This window comes from Aythya ferina (assembly GCF_964211825.1).
Source record: "Aythya ferina genome assembly, chromosome: 6".
Classification (NCBI taxonomy): domain Eukaryota; kingdom Metazoa; phylum Chordata; class Aves; order Anseriformes; family Anatidae; genus Aythya; species Aythya ferina.
The window spans coordinates 16,601,282-16,614,295 of NC_140303.1; the positions used below are offsets into that span (position 1 = coordinate 16,601,282).

The 13,014-nt window shown below is 36.7% G+C and overlaps 1 protein-coding gene across 6 annotated transcripts in view; it reads left to right on the forward strand.

Moving 5' to 3' along the window:
- The window catches only part of PDE1A (phosphodiesterase 1A), a 253,162-nt gene that overhangs the window by 81,298 nt on the left and 158,850 nt on the right, over window positions 1-13,014 (forward strand). The window lies entirely within an intron of this gene.

The following is a 13,014-nucleotide window of genomic DNA, read 5'->3' on the forward strand; positions in this document are numbered from 1 at the left end:
CATGATGCAGTTGAGCTTTGTTATCTGAAAAAATAATTTGGACTTTCTGGGCTTTATTTGCTTTCAGCAAAGACTATAGTCCAGTTTAAATGGTTCAGAACAAACAGATCAGGCTTGCTTTTGTAGCTGAACCTGAGCTATCATCAGGAGCTTTCTAACCTTCTCCTGAGGAAATCTAAACATCTATGTCCTGTCTTCTGCTGTTTCTTCTGCTTCTTTTTTTAAAAACAAACAAACAAACCCATGTCATTACTGCTGTTGGCAAGGGTCATAGCTAAAGAAAATTTCTACCCTTTTCTTTATTAGGAAGTTATGAACAGAGACTGAAGATGGGTAATGGGGAATAAATTTTTTATCAAAATAAAAGTTCCAGCTAGTTTAGGAAGTAGTTGTAATGTGGGAAGAATTGTTTTTATCTGCTAGTAATTGTGTGAAGCTGTGTTGAGAGATGACACTTATTCTGTTAAAACAAGGAACAACCATGTTTGCCTTCCCAGTACTCATTTTAACTAAGTTCAATGACTTTGTTAGCACAAAAGTTTTCAGGCATATCCACAATCAACAAAAGGAGTGTATCTATTATTGCATCTTTCACTTTTTTTTTTTTCTAAAATACCATTTGGTAATGTATAGTCAACTGTGATGTTCTTACAAATAGAAATTTAATTTGAAGATCTTTATTGATTAGGAAAGTAAAATTACAGGAACACACAAAAGTAGATTTTTCTCTGAAGAGCACTGCCTTTTTTCAGCGATCAGCCTTGAAGGCCATGTCCATCCTGCATAACCTGACGTTCTGAGTGAAATAGAAAAACATTTTTGCATTGTCTCTAGACTTCTGGTCTAATGCATAGGAAAACATTTCCAGATAAAGCTCCTGGATTGTGATTCTCTCTTTAAGTTTTTCTTTGGGCTGTTCGTATTTGTTTAACACTTGCTCCTATGAGGGACGGAGTTGAGGAACTAAAGGAATGAAGGGTTTTTATATCCGATGGCACCTTTATGGGTTTATTATATGGATGTTTCAATGTAACTGAAAAGCATGCTCAGATATGTTTAGAAATAGAAATCCTAGGACCTGTACAAATATGCATGAGTAAGGATTAATGAACTATTATATAAGTTACCATTCAATTGATTTGGATAAAAAACAGCCTGTGGTTGTTTTTTTTTTTTTTTTTTTTTTTTTTTTATGCAAGCAATATTTTTTGCATAAGCAAATATATACACTTGGAGCTCTGTCAGTCCCCAGCAAATTCCAATGTGGTCTTTTGTGAGATTGTAGAGTGCTCTGCCAAGTGTACTTTCAGATAAATTGTCTGAGCAGATAAATTGTCTGAGCCAGAGGTTCTCCCCAGCCTGGATTTTCCCGTGCTCTATTCTGTGCTTTGCTCATCGAGCCATACCTTTCTGTATAGTAGGAAGTACATTTTCACCATATCAATATATCAAAAGTCATCAAATTGTGACACAAAGCGTATGTCTATCTAAAAGAAAAAAGTGAATTCAGAAGAACTCATATCTGCACTGATGCTTCTTTGAAGTGCATAAGAGCATAAACCATGACAATAGTAAGCATCATATAGCAACCTAGAATCTTGTACCAAGCCAGTTTAACATACATTTCATCTATCCTTAATGTTAAGAACTGTTTACAGAAACCGTATTTGGTTAAGTTACTTTTTATTGTCATCAGTAGATAATGTCAGTCAGATGGCTCTGAATCTGCAGAAGGCATTACTTTTACTAAGGCTTCACTGAAATTAAATTTGGAATTTGAATCAATGCCCAGGAATGATGTCAGCTATAGCAGATTAAATTTGCTAAGGTCTCTTCATTTTAAATGTGTTTTTAAAACAAAGCAGATAATTTTTCCAGGCTTTGGCCTTTTAATGTTTTAGCCTTTGTTTGAACTGAATAGACCATTATATTTTGGGTTATTGAACATTACATTTTAAATGTATTTTGTAGTGCTTTTGCATACAAAAACATGGATTTCATAGATGCATATATTTGAACAGTAATTTGTAAGTAGCAAGCAAGACATTCAATATTTTATCTGTCTTTTGCATGCTGTCATAATTGTACTTTTATATTTTGAAGGAATAAGTGAAAGGAAAAGCAGAGAAATAATTACTGATGTGAGGATTGTCTTGTACTTATCTTCAGAAATCAATATACAAAATGCTTCTTCAAATATTTAGTACTGAAAACAGTATATAAGACATAGGAAAATGCTTAAATAATTCAATTTTCTGTCTCTGAAAGAATTGTGTATTAGATATGCCTGGTCAGGATTTTGTGTTGTTGTAACAAGATAACTCTGCCTTTGTTCCACCCGGTGATATGCTTATGGTCTGAAGCCTGAAAATTGCTAGCCTTTTTATTTTTATCTGATGTTACATTAATAGCAGCTGTCATTATTATTTATACCTTAATGTTATAATTGAATCAATGGCATCCTGCAGCAATGAATCCTGCAGGTAAATTATATAGTCTATATCCTGCTATTGAAGAGAAATGTGAAGTGTGCAGATTTCAAGTACTTTAAAATAACTTTTAAGTAATTGGAAATACAAAGTGCCAGCTTGCAGCAGTGCAGAGCACAGCTTTGCCAATGCAGCTTTATCCACGGTGGCACTCCTTTGCTCCATCTTAGACTCCCAGAACCCCGGTTTTAGTTGATAGGGACCTCTGCAAGTCAAGCAGTCAAAGCCTAGATCAAGGTACTCAGGGTCTTGTCTAGACCAGCCTGGAACCTCCTAGGACGGAGCTTCCACAGCCCCACTTCCAGCTTTCAAGCACCCTCATGGTAAAAATTCTTTTAAAAATATTGGAATTTCTCATTTTCCCCCTAACACCATGATTCTTTGTTTCTTTTTGCCTCCATTCTGTCGATGTGCACCTCGGAGATGAGTCTAGCTCCATCTCTGTTTCCTTTGGCTGGGTAGCTGTAAGCAGCAATAAGGTCTCCCTTAAGACTTCTCCAGGCTGAGCTCTCAGGTTGGAGGCTGAGTTCTCTTGGCCTCTGCTCATCCATCATGTGCTCCAGAGCCCTGGTGGTCCTTTGCTGGACTTATGTCAGTATGTCAATGTCTTTCTTATTCCAAAGAACCCAAACTTGGACATGATTCTCCAGGTGTGGTCTGACAAATGTCAACTAAGGGCTCAGCAACTGTGAAAAGGCATGGGAAATATTTGTAATTCTTAGGAGGAGAACTGACAGCAACCCAACAATGATATGCTATTCTGTAAATCTGCATCGTTCTCATATATTAATTTTTGTGTGGATAGCATGAAACTGTGAGTGGGATGTAGAACATGAACAGGAAATAATTATCTAATGTTCTTCTAATGGAAAAATTTAGGGATAGCATGCATAGCATGTGTTACACTTAAAACATATACATGACAATGTATTTTCTGTAATGTGTTACTGAAGTGTACAGCAAAATTGCCCCAGGATGTTGTAGAAAATAATGAATAAATGATTTCAAGAGAGCTTTAAGGGAATTCATATTGAATGAATCTAGCCATGGCCAGGAGATGCGCTATCAAATGCAATCCCTGGCTCAAAAAGTCCCTTGTTTGGGAAGGTGCTGGAGCAGGCTCATTTTATGCTTAGTTAATTTGTTCCCTAGCTATGTAACATTGGCGGTTTCTGCAGATAGGATATTGGCCCGCAATAATCAAATCAAAGGCCTTGATAGCCCTGATATTGCAGAAAAGGGGCTGTTTTATTGAATGGAAGGAAGATATTATTAAGGCTGTATCCAGCATTTGAGTGGTCACAGTAATATTCTGGCATGTTCTTCAGGTCCCACTTGAGTCATGATTTAGTGTAAATGTTTGCAACAATTTTAGAGTTACAGCTCAAATAACGTTTTTATTAAAAGTGTAAGAATAATAACCGGTGTACATTCTTTCTGTTTTTGTGTGTCAAAATGTAATATCTTTACTTAAAAATAGGATCACAGGAGATATTTCCTGTTGTGTAAAATTCCTGCCCCAGCCCATGCAAAGGTCTGTGCCACTGGGTGGCCTCTGGCTTTGCAGCTCCATTTCATCATTTGCATCGGTGCTGACACAGGCAGCAGCCACACAAAGAAAAGTTCTCCAGGCAGGGAGACCTCAGTGGGAGCTGAATCAGGCCTTATCCACACAGAGGAACTGTCTGGTCATTTTCTCAAGCAAAATCCCAAAGCAGAACACCTCAGTTTACACATTTGTTAAAATCAGTATGGCCTTACCAAAGTTTTGCTGTTTTGTTTTGTTTTGTTTTGTTTTGTTTTATTTTATTTTATTTTATTTTATTTTATTTTATTTTATTTTATTACATGTCCACTCAGGCTATTGATTTTAAATGAGAAAAGGCTTATTGTCCAGCTTTTACTTATCTTTTAGTAAAAGTCACATACATAATCTGATGGATGAGCCCATCAGTATTGGAAGCTATCAAACAGATGATACTTTTGCTAACCAATAGGTATAAAATCCAACACCCCTTCCCCTTTTTTGCATGAATGTTTTCTTTCTGATGACCATTTAAGTTACTTCCCAGAAAACAGCTGTGGCAGCACAGAAAACAGAACAGTTTGAGAGCTCATCTGGGGCACTCAGGCTGATTTCACAATGGAGATACTTTAACAAACACTGGGAATTGTTTTGATCATGTAAGAGTGACAAATGCACCATTTTGTGAGGGATTTAAGAACTCCTTTTCTCTTTTTTTTTTTTTTTTTTGATTTATGAAACACGATTGGAAAATGATCTGTAGGTATGAACAAGAGTTAGCAGTGAGGATGTGTAAGGCAAAGAAGGAAAATAGAAAAAGGATGCTCTTATTGGAAGCTGGAGCTAAAGCAGCTGGAAATCAGGGACAAGGCTTTTTAAAATTATTTTTTAAAGAACAATTAAACATGAACAATTCAGAAACAAGTTGGGTTCTTTCTTACAATTATATATTACTCTAAGCTTTAAAATAAAAAAAAGTCTTTTGTAAAGATACACTTCAACAATACTATTGCTCTTGAAAGTGATGTGGAATTCATCAAATTGGTGTGCTAATTCATGCGCAGCACTGCATCTGGCTGGATGAAGCAATACACTTTTCAGATCAAAAAGCATGCATTTATACTCAGTGCTATCCATAGATATTTTCTGAATAGTCAGAAACAGAAATATTTTCATTTTGAGTGAAGTACAGACTGCTATTTGTTTCTGAAGAGTTTCTAGAGTTGATAGCATGGATATTTTGAGGACACCCTCTCTCTTTATAAGAAAATGACTGCATTCCATTAACAGAACAGAAAATTTGATTTTACCAGTCATAAGAATTCTCCTGCAAGTAGCTGAGCATTCGTGTGCTTATAATGTGCTTTCCTGTTGCTTCTCTGTGGGATCCTCCACTCTCTTCTGTTTTTATAGGGTATTTTTGAATATCTCAACCCAAGCTAACTGAAACACGTTTTTTAAAAAATGGAAATAAGGAAGATACAAGAGACCATCTACATTTCTGATTTCACATTTTTGTCTGTTCTCAAGCTTTAGAGATAAAGGTTCCATTGTCAGCCTGGGTATTCAGCTCCAGTGTTTTTCACAGCTGGGGAATGCTTCTTTACTTCTAGCATAAACTGTGCTTGCTACAAATTAATCTGATTACTGTTTCTGGCACCCAAGTAAATATCGATAAACATTGATTATTTTTGGTTTGTTTTTTAGAGATCACATCCAATATATATATAAAGTATTATATCTTGCCAAACTACTCATTACAGTTATTGTATAATTTCTTTTTGCTAACTTTATTCTTTACTAACATTCATCTATACTCATGCAATTCCTTATTCTTGTCCATATCTGGACTTACGGAAATTTGCACACACAAAATAATAGTTTGGTGCCTAAAACTGGATAGCAGAGTTCACCTGAGGCTTCCTAAATGCTTCCTGTATTTTGCATTTGCTTGCTTATAATATGAAATTTGTACTTTTTATTTTATTTATTTATTTATTTATTTATTTATTTTGTGGCAAGTAGACTTTGAGGACCTAACCTGGTAAGGTAGCTGTCAGGTCAAGCAGAAATTTTTCAGCACTTTTCCCATCTGTAAACTGATAAATCCATGTTTGGTTTATGCTCAGTCTGTGTTCTAATTCAAGGACAACTGCCTCACTGTTTTATTAAAGATTTTTATACATTTTTGAATGCAGCAGCAGAAGGAGTTCACTGCCACAGCTTGACACAAGTTCCATTTGAATTAACCTCCAGGCTTTTCTTTTTTTTTTTTTTTTTCTTTCTTATTGGTAAGAGGTTCACAACTGTTTACATGTGGTAAAAATGCTCTGAAATAACACTGATGGAGATTAATGCCAGCAGGAAGCACATTCAAGGAAGTGGCAACTTAAATTCTAGTGATAAATAAACAAGCAAAAGGAAGCAAAATAAGGCAGCCCAAAAAGGATCCTGATGAGCTCAGTTTTATAGGGCTTAACTCTTCTTTTATAGTCCTTTTTGTGAGTCTCTATCACAAGTACAACTTCACCAGCCATATCAAAGTTCAGTCATGGGCTTTTGTAGCTATACGAAGGCAGCAGATAAGGCAAGAGCTGCAGTGGTGGCTCTCAGTTCCCACCCCACCTGCAGTCCTACCTGTGGTTGTTGGATAACGCCAGCTGCAAAAACATTTAAATGAAAACAGTGGTGTAGTAGCTACAGCTATTCCTACATATATAAAAAGCTCTTTTGATTTTACATCTGTAGGGGGAGCGGCTGAGGGAGCTGGGCTTGTTCAGCCTGGAGAAAAGGAGGCTCAGGGGCGACCTTATTGCTCTCTACAGATACCTTAAAGGAGGTTGTAGTGAGGTGGGGGTTGGCCTGTTCTCCCACGTGCCTGGTGACAGGATGAGGGGGAATGGGCTAAAGTTGCGCCAGGGGAGTTTTAGGTTGGATGTTAGGAAGAACTTCTTTACCGAAAGGGTTAGACATTGGAACAGGCTGCCCAGGGAAGTGGTGGAGTCACCATCCCTGGAAGTCTTCAAAAGACGTTTAGATGTAGAGCTTAGGGATATGGTTTAGTGGGGACTGTTAGCATTAGGTCAGAGGTTGGACTCGATGATCTTGAGGTCTCTTCCAACCTAGAAATTCTGTGATTCTGTGATATACTTGTGGCTAATGTACTGGTCCACCAGTAATGCCTTTGCAATTCAGCATAGTTCAGTCACTCCTCTGGCCTCAGGTTTCAACCTGTAAATGTGAGTAGCTTTGCTGGTCCCCACTATCAGGCAGTCTTTCTACAGTTGTTTAATATCCAATTACTCAAAGGTCAATAAAATATGAATTAATAAAGTAGATAATTAATTTATGCTTTTAGAATCTGTCATTCTAAAGAAGTCCAATATTTAAGAAAGAAACAGTTTATTTTTAAACTCATTATGTTTATTATGGCTTTGATTTGAATTAATATATTTCTCTTATATTTTGTTTGGAAAATATATTCAAGGACTTTTATACCAAATCATGGGTTGATATGAAAAACTTGACAGAGGGATATTTTGCCAGCACAACTTTAAACTTCCCTAAACTTTACCTTTACACTTTGGTTGAACTTGCCTGTTCCAGTGATATTAAACACAGTTAAGTGATACTAAACATCTGACTGTCAGCAGAGGTTTGCTCTTCTCATTAATCTTGTTGCATGCTAGACTGTTGAACTAAGTTTTAAATGTGCTGCCAGTTTTTACCATCAGTTGAATACTCCAATCATCTTTTAAGATGTTTATAAGCTAAAAGCTGGATTTCATCTTGCTGGAATTAAGGTTAAAATGCACAATACGTTAACAAAAGACCCTTCTGAATTCAGCAAGGATTTCAAGTAACGTAGCAAGTCCCTGAAGTGCAGAGGTTCTGAACAGGCTAATTTTGAATCAGATAATACTGTGCGTACTCCAACACTGTCACGTCATGTATTTAATAATATTCAATTCTCTTTCATACTGACTTTTAGAGATTATTAATTTTATACAGATGGAAATTTTGAAACTAGATGCTGTGAAAATTAAGGTTGAATTTGTTGATTTTCTCAGGTATCTTACATACCTGTTGTAGCTTTGTTACTATATAACATATTATCCAGGTCAAGTTGAAGGATGTGAGGAATATGTTCTTGGCTCTTTGCTAGGTACTCTTAATATATTTATTTTTTGTACCATGTGTATACAGTGCCAATGACTCCATCTCTTGTTAATTGAAGCAAATGGCATTTTGCAAAGGTTTTATGAAAGATTTCTTCTTAATAAATAAAGGAAGAAAACTACTGATTCTACAGATACATTTTTTTTTAACTTTAAAATTATTCAGAAATATTTTCCTACATCACAAGAACCATTTTTGTATTGAATATATGTAAGAAATACCATACTTCTCTCACTTAGTATTCTATTCCCGATGATGGTCAGGAGAAAATACTTAGAAAAGGAATATAGCAAAAATACTGTATATAAAGTAATCCTTCTGTAATATGCTTTTTTTACCTTATGATATTCCACAGCTTGTAGACATCTTAAGCTGGAGGTTGCATCTGAACTATTTTGTTAAACAACCCTTGTTGGACTTGCACTGAATGTATTACCTAGTCCTTTTGGCATTAATTTATACTTTTGGTCTTCCTTGATGTATAATTCCATGCTTAATAATGCAGCTCGATTAAGGGTAGAATCCCTATGTTGCATTTTCAGTCTGAGATGATGAGAGGTTTTTCTTCTCTGCTGGCATCTGTTCCGTTATAGTCTTTTATAAATATCGAGAGACATTTTCTTGTTGCTATGGTCCTGGTGGAAGTAATATATAGCTGAAGGGAACAATTTTCTTGTTTTTGTTGTAGAGTTGCTCAAAATGGATGCTTGAAAAAAACCTCTTTAGATAATAGTTAGCTAAGACAACTTCACTCCATGCTTTATTTGTCTACACACTTATTGCACCATGGACTAGTTATTTTCTTAGCCTCTGATGTAGTTCAGTGGGATACACTTGCAGATGCTTTGTCAAATCTGGTTTGCCTTCTTCCTTTTATTCTGTTATCTCTCTTTCTCCAGTTGTATGCCCATACCAACAACTTGGCAGTTCATTTTCCACAGTCAACCAGCTTTTGTATTCAAGTGACTTCTACCTTACCATTATCTCTTCCATGCACGGTTATCAAAATTATAGTGGCTTCATGAATACTCCTAAAGAAGAGATCAAAAATACAGGAAATGTGATAAAACAATGTGCTCTGTTAGGAGCATATCTAACCCAGAACATTAGCTTTTTTTTGTTTATTCTACAGCTGTTTATTCTACACTATGTGGGCAGTCTTGCCCTTTTTGCCATTTAAAAGTAGCAATCTCATGTTATTATGGAGAACACCATTATCCTTCTGATTCTCTGTGGCAATTTCAATCTGCGTGTCTTATTTCAGCAGTGCTGCCAGTTCCAGAATGTTTTTTTTTCTTTCTTTTTTCTTCTCCAAAAATCAGCATATTAGTTTTGCAGCCAAACTGCTTCTTGAGGAATTCCTAAAAGTTGGTTTTTGTTTCATGAATGTTCCTCATGTACATGAATGTACCTTGACTTCAGCCAATGCTATCAAAAAAACAGTTTGCCAATTCTTTGTAAAAAAAAGGAGTTAAAAGCCACAAAGCGTTAGAAAAACAATAACCTCTATTTTCTTAGGTTGTGCTGATTGCCCATCATGGTATGAGCTACATGCAATTGCTATAGTTCTTATTTTGAGAAACTTTAATCTGTCCTTCAGTGGTTCTCTATAACCACATTTTGAACAAAGTAACCACAGCCTCTCACTTTCTTTCTAAAGAATTAAAATGAACTACTGAAAAGTTATGATGGAATCATAGCAAGGAAGACCTCAGAACTATTCTGTACTTTCCATTCAGTTTCACTCAGACATCCCATTTGATTCCTCCTATTTTTCAACTTAAGCAGTAAATTTCTGCTGACCAGTTCCCAGATGCCTGGAGATGTTGCATGCAACTGTGAACTGAGCATCTACCTTACAAAGCAGGTGAAGGCAATCCTTTTTATCACTTTGCCTTGCAAAACTCTCCTGCTTCATTTCATTCATTGACATGCAGCACACTTTCCACTGAACATTTGATATCCTCTAGATTGCCAACTATCTTTCTTTGTTTCCAACACTTTTCAGTGGGATCTTCTCAAACTCTTTCCAAGTCCACCTATTAAAAATAGCCTTTGTTTTATTCTTCCCTTTCTTGCTCCTGGTGATGCAAGACCTTTCTCCTTTGTAGTTCTTTTTGCCTGGATTATCTGTAGCACACCTCTCATCTCTTAGTTTTTTTTTTTTCCATCTGCCAGAATATTTACTATTTGTTTCAGTAAAGTAAATGAATAATTCCCTAAAGTAAATTCAGTGAAAGGCCATATTCAAAGCAAGCTTTATAAAAGGTGTGCCTACCTAAGGCACCTGGGCATTCTGTTGACTGCTGTGAGGTCCTAGATGACATTAATGCAGATTTGAGACATCTTGTGTAATTAACCCAAGTTCACTTGGTGCTGAACCTGTCTGTGACTGCTCACACAGTAATGACAGAATTTTGGCACTGGTGACCTCTAGTAAGGGGCAGTATTGAATGAACAGATGTGACAAAGTCTCACTATGTCATACCTAGATTTGCAAATAGGCATCTGTTTGTGCCTTGAAGTTTTATCGCTAATTTGGTTACAAGCCTTCATAGGTATTTGCTTTCATTTTTAATTGCCTAAAAGCTTTGATAAATCTGACTCAAAATTCTTAACTAGTATGAGATAACATGCACACAGCAAACCAACGGAAGATAATTTTTCTCTTTGCTATACTTAAAGCTTGCTAGTTGCGGAACACAAGATTGAATATACATAAATTAGTGATTACATGAAGAAGCCCCAAATAGAGTAAATTAAAAGTAAAAAAACATACTAAAATAAAAATATCAAAGGGAAATACTCCTTGCTGGGTCTCCTTTTTTAGGTCATCTAATCACTGTTAACAGTTATCAACCTGTATCAGTCCCAGCTCTTCTGGCTACTTAACTGAGTCAACGCCAATGCACTGTGTAGGCTGTGTGTGCAAGTCTCTCAAGTTGCTGTCCATCAGTTACGTAAGGCTGATAATGTTAATACTGTATTCTGTGGAGAGTCTGAAAATCCAGCATTACCGTAACATTGGTATTTTGCTATTGCAAAATTGCTGGAGACCTGTATATTTAAATCAAATCCTTGACCTTTAATAAGACTAGATGCTCCTTTTTCCTTTACTATGCTTCTTAACTGGTTAATAGTGAACACAGATGGGCATCTCAAGTAAGCTAGGAACTCTGTTCATGAAGGGACTGTAGCACAAATACACGTACAGGGTTAGCTAAGGCAGGAGCAGACAAACAGAACAAGAACAGGAAAAGGACAGAGAAAATCCATCTGAGATAATTTATCATTTCAGGTGCAACCTTTCCCATTGTTCTGACTTCCTTAAAATAACTGCTTCTTGTTTAGTATTCTGGATCACCTTTACACCAGTTTGTACAAGAAGGGCACAGATGTGTATTTCTGAGCAAGTCAGGTCAGCTGTAATTCCTTCCCTGGTTCCCCCGCTGTTGCTTATGGGCTGTAATTTCTGGTTGCCCTCTGCTCCAGCAGCAGGCTCCTGCCCTTGCTGCCCCACATCACCTGGTGCAGCTGCGCGGAGCTGATGCTGCTTGGCTCAGCTGCTGCCTACTCTTCTGCACGGGAGGAGAGGCATGGGACTCTGCTGCTGCCTTCTCTGAGCCTTGCCCACAGAAGCTGAAGGGATGAAAGCTCTTTCCTTTCTCAATGTCTTCATGAGTGTTTCTTTGTTCACATTTCCAAAATAGCAGCATATATTTAAAAAAGTATTTATTTTATTTATTATTATTATCACATTTTTAATTTAATAGTTGGTTTCTCTCTCTTTAGGGGTGTGCAGAGCACTTGCTTGGGCTACCTCCTTGTTTTTTTTTTTTTTTTTTTTTTTTTTTTTAATGCCATATCTATCCCTTTTTACGTGGTTCCTGCTGCTTCTTTCATTTTTGAAGACGAGATTTTATCCTCCAATGTCATCTTTGGTGGTTTGCTGTATCAGTATAAGCCTTTAGGGAGGAGGCTACTTTATCTGTTCTTTGGCTAAGGCTTGCCAGGTGTTTCTGCTGTAGGAATTCCTATCGTTCTAGCAGTGTGGGCCCACAAGGAGTGAAGCTGTTTCTGTTTTGTTGTTGTTGTTTTTTTTTTTTTTTTTTTTTTTTTCTGTGGAGTTCCAGTGAAGTCAGCAGGTGTATCTCCACTTGCAGTGGTATTGTTTGGGCAGCTTGTTCCTCCTGGAAGGATACTATCTGCTGATAATACTTCTCTCCAGTAACTCAAAACAAAAGCTACGTATTTTCTCGTGAGGGGGAGAGAACAGCTTACACATGCTATTTTTTTTTTTTTTTCATTGTAACATTGGACAACAAGAGCAGGGAATACTTTATGAGAAAAAATAGGCCCTTAAAATTCCCCTCTGTCCTTGGAGGTTTATGTGGTTTCTATAAATACTTCTGTTCTTTGCGTTGCTTCAGAGGTCTGGAAGTTACGAGGCAAGGAAGAGCCCAGATCAGTGTGAGAGTTCTCATCAGTTATTCCTTGGAGGGATATTTATATTTTTTCTTCCAAACTTTAGTAGGACTCCATGCACAAAAGCAGTGGAAAGTTTGGAAGTTTCCAAGTGGTTCCTCAGTGAAGTTTCAAAAATACTACAGCCTTCCTTAACCAAATGAATGCTTTGCAGTTTCTGAAAAAAACAACAAAAACAAAAACACAGCGCGATTGTCTGCATCTCTTCACTGTTGCCTTATGATGCTGTTTGAAAATTATAAGAGATATTGCTCATCCAGTGACTATTTTTTGGACACTGCTAGCGAAGAACGTGGGACTGACTATTATTTGTCTGAGTCAGGAATAAGTCTCTGA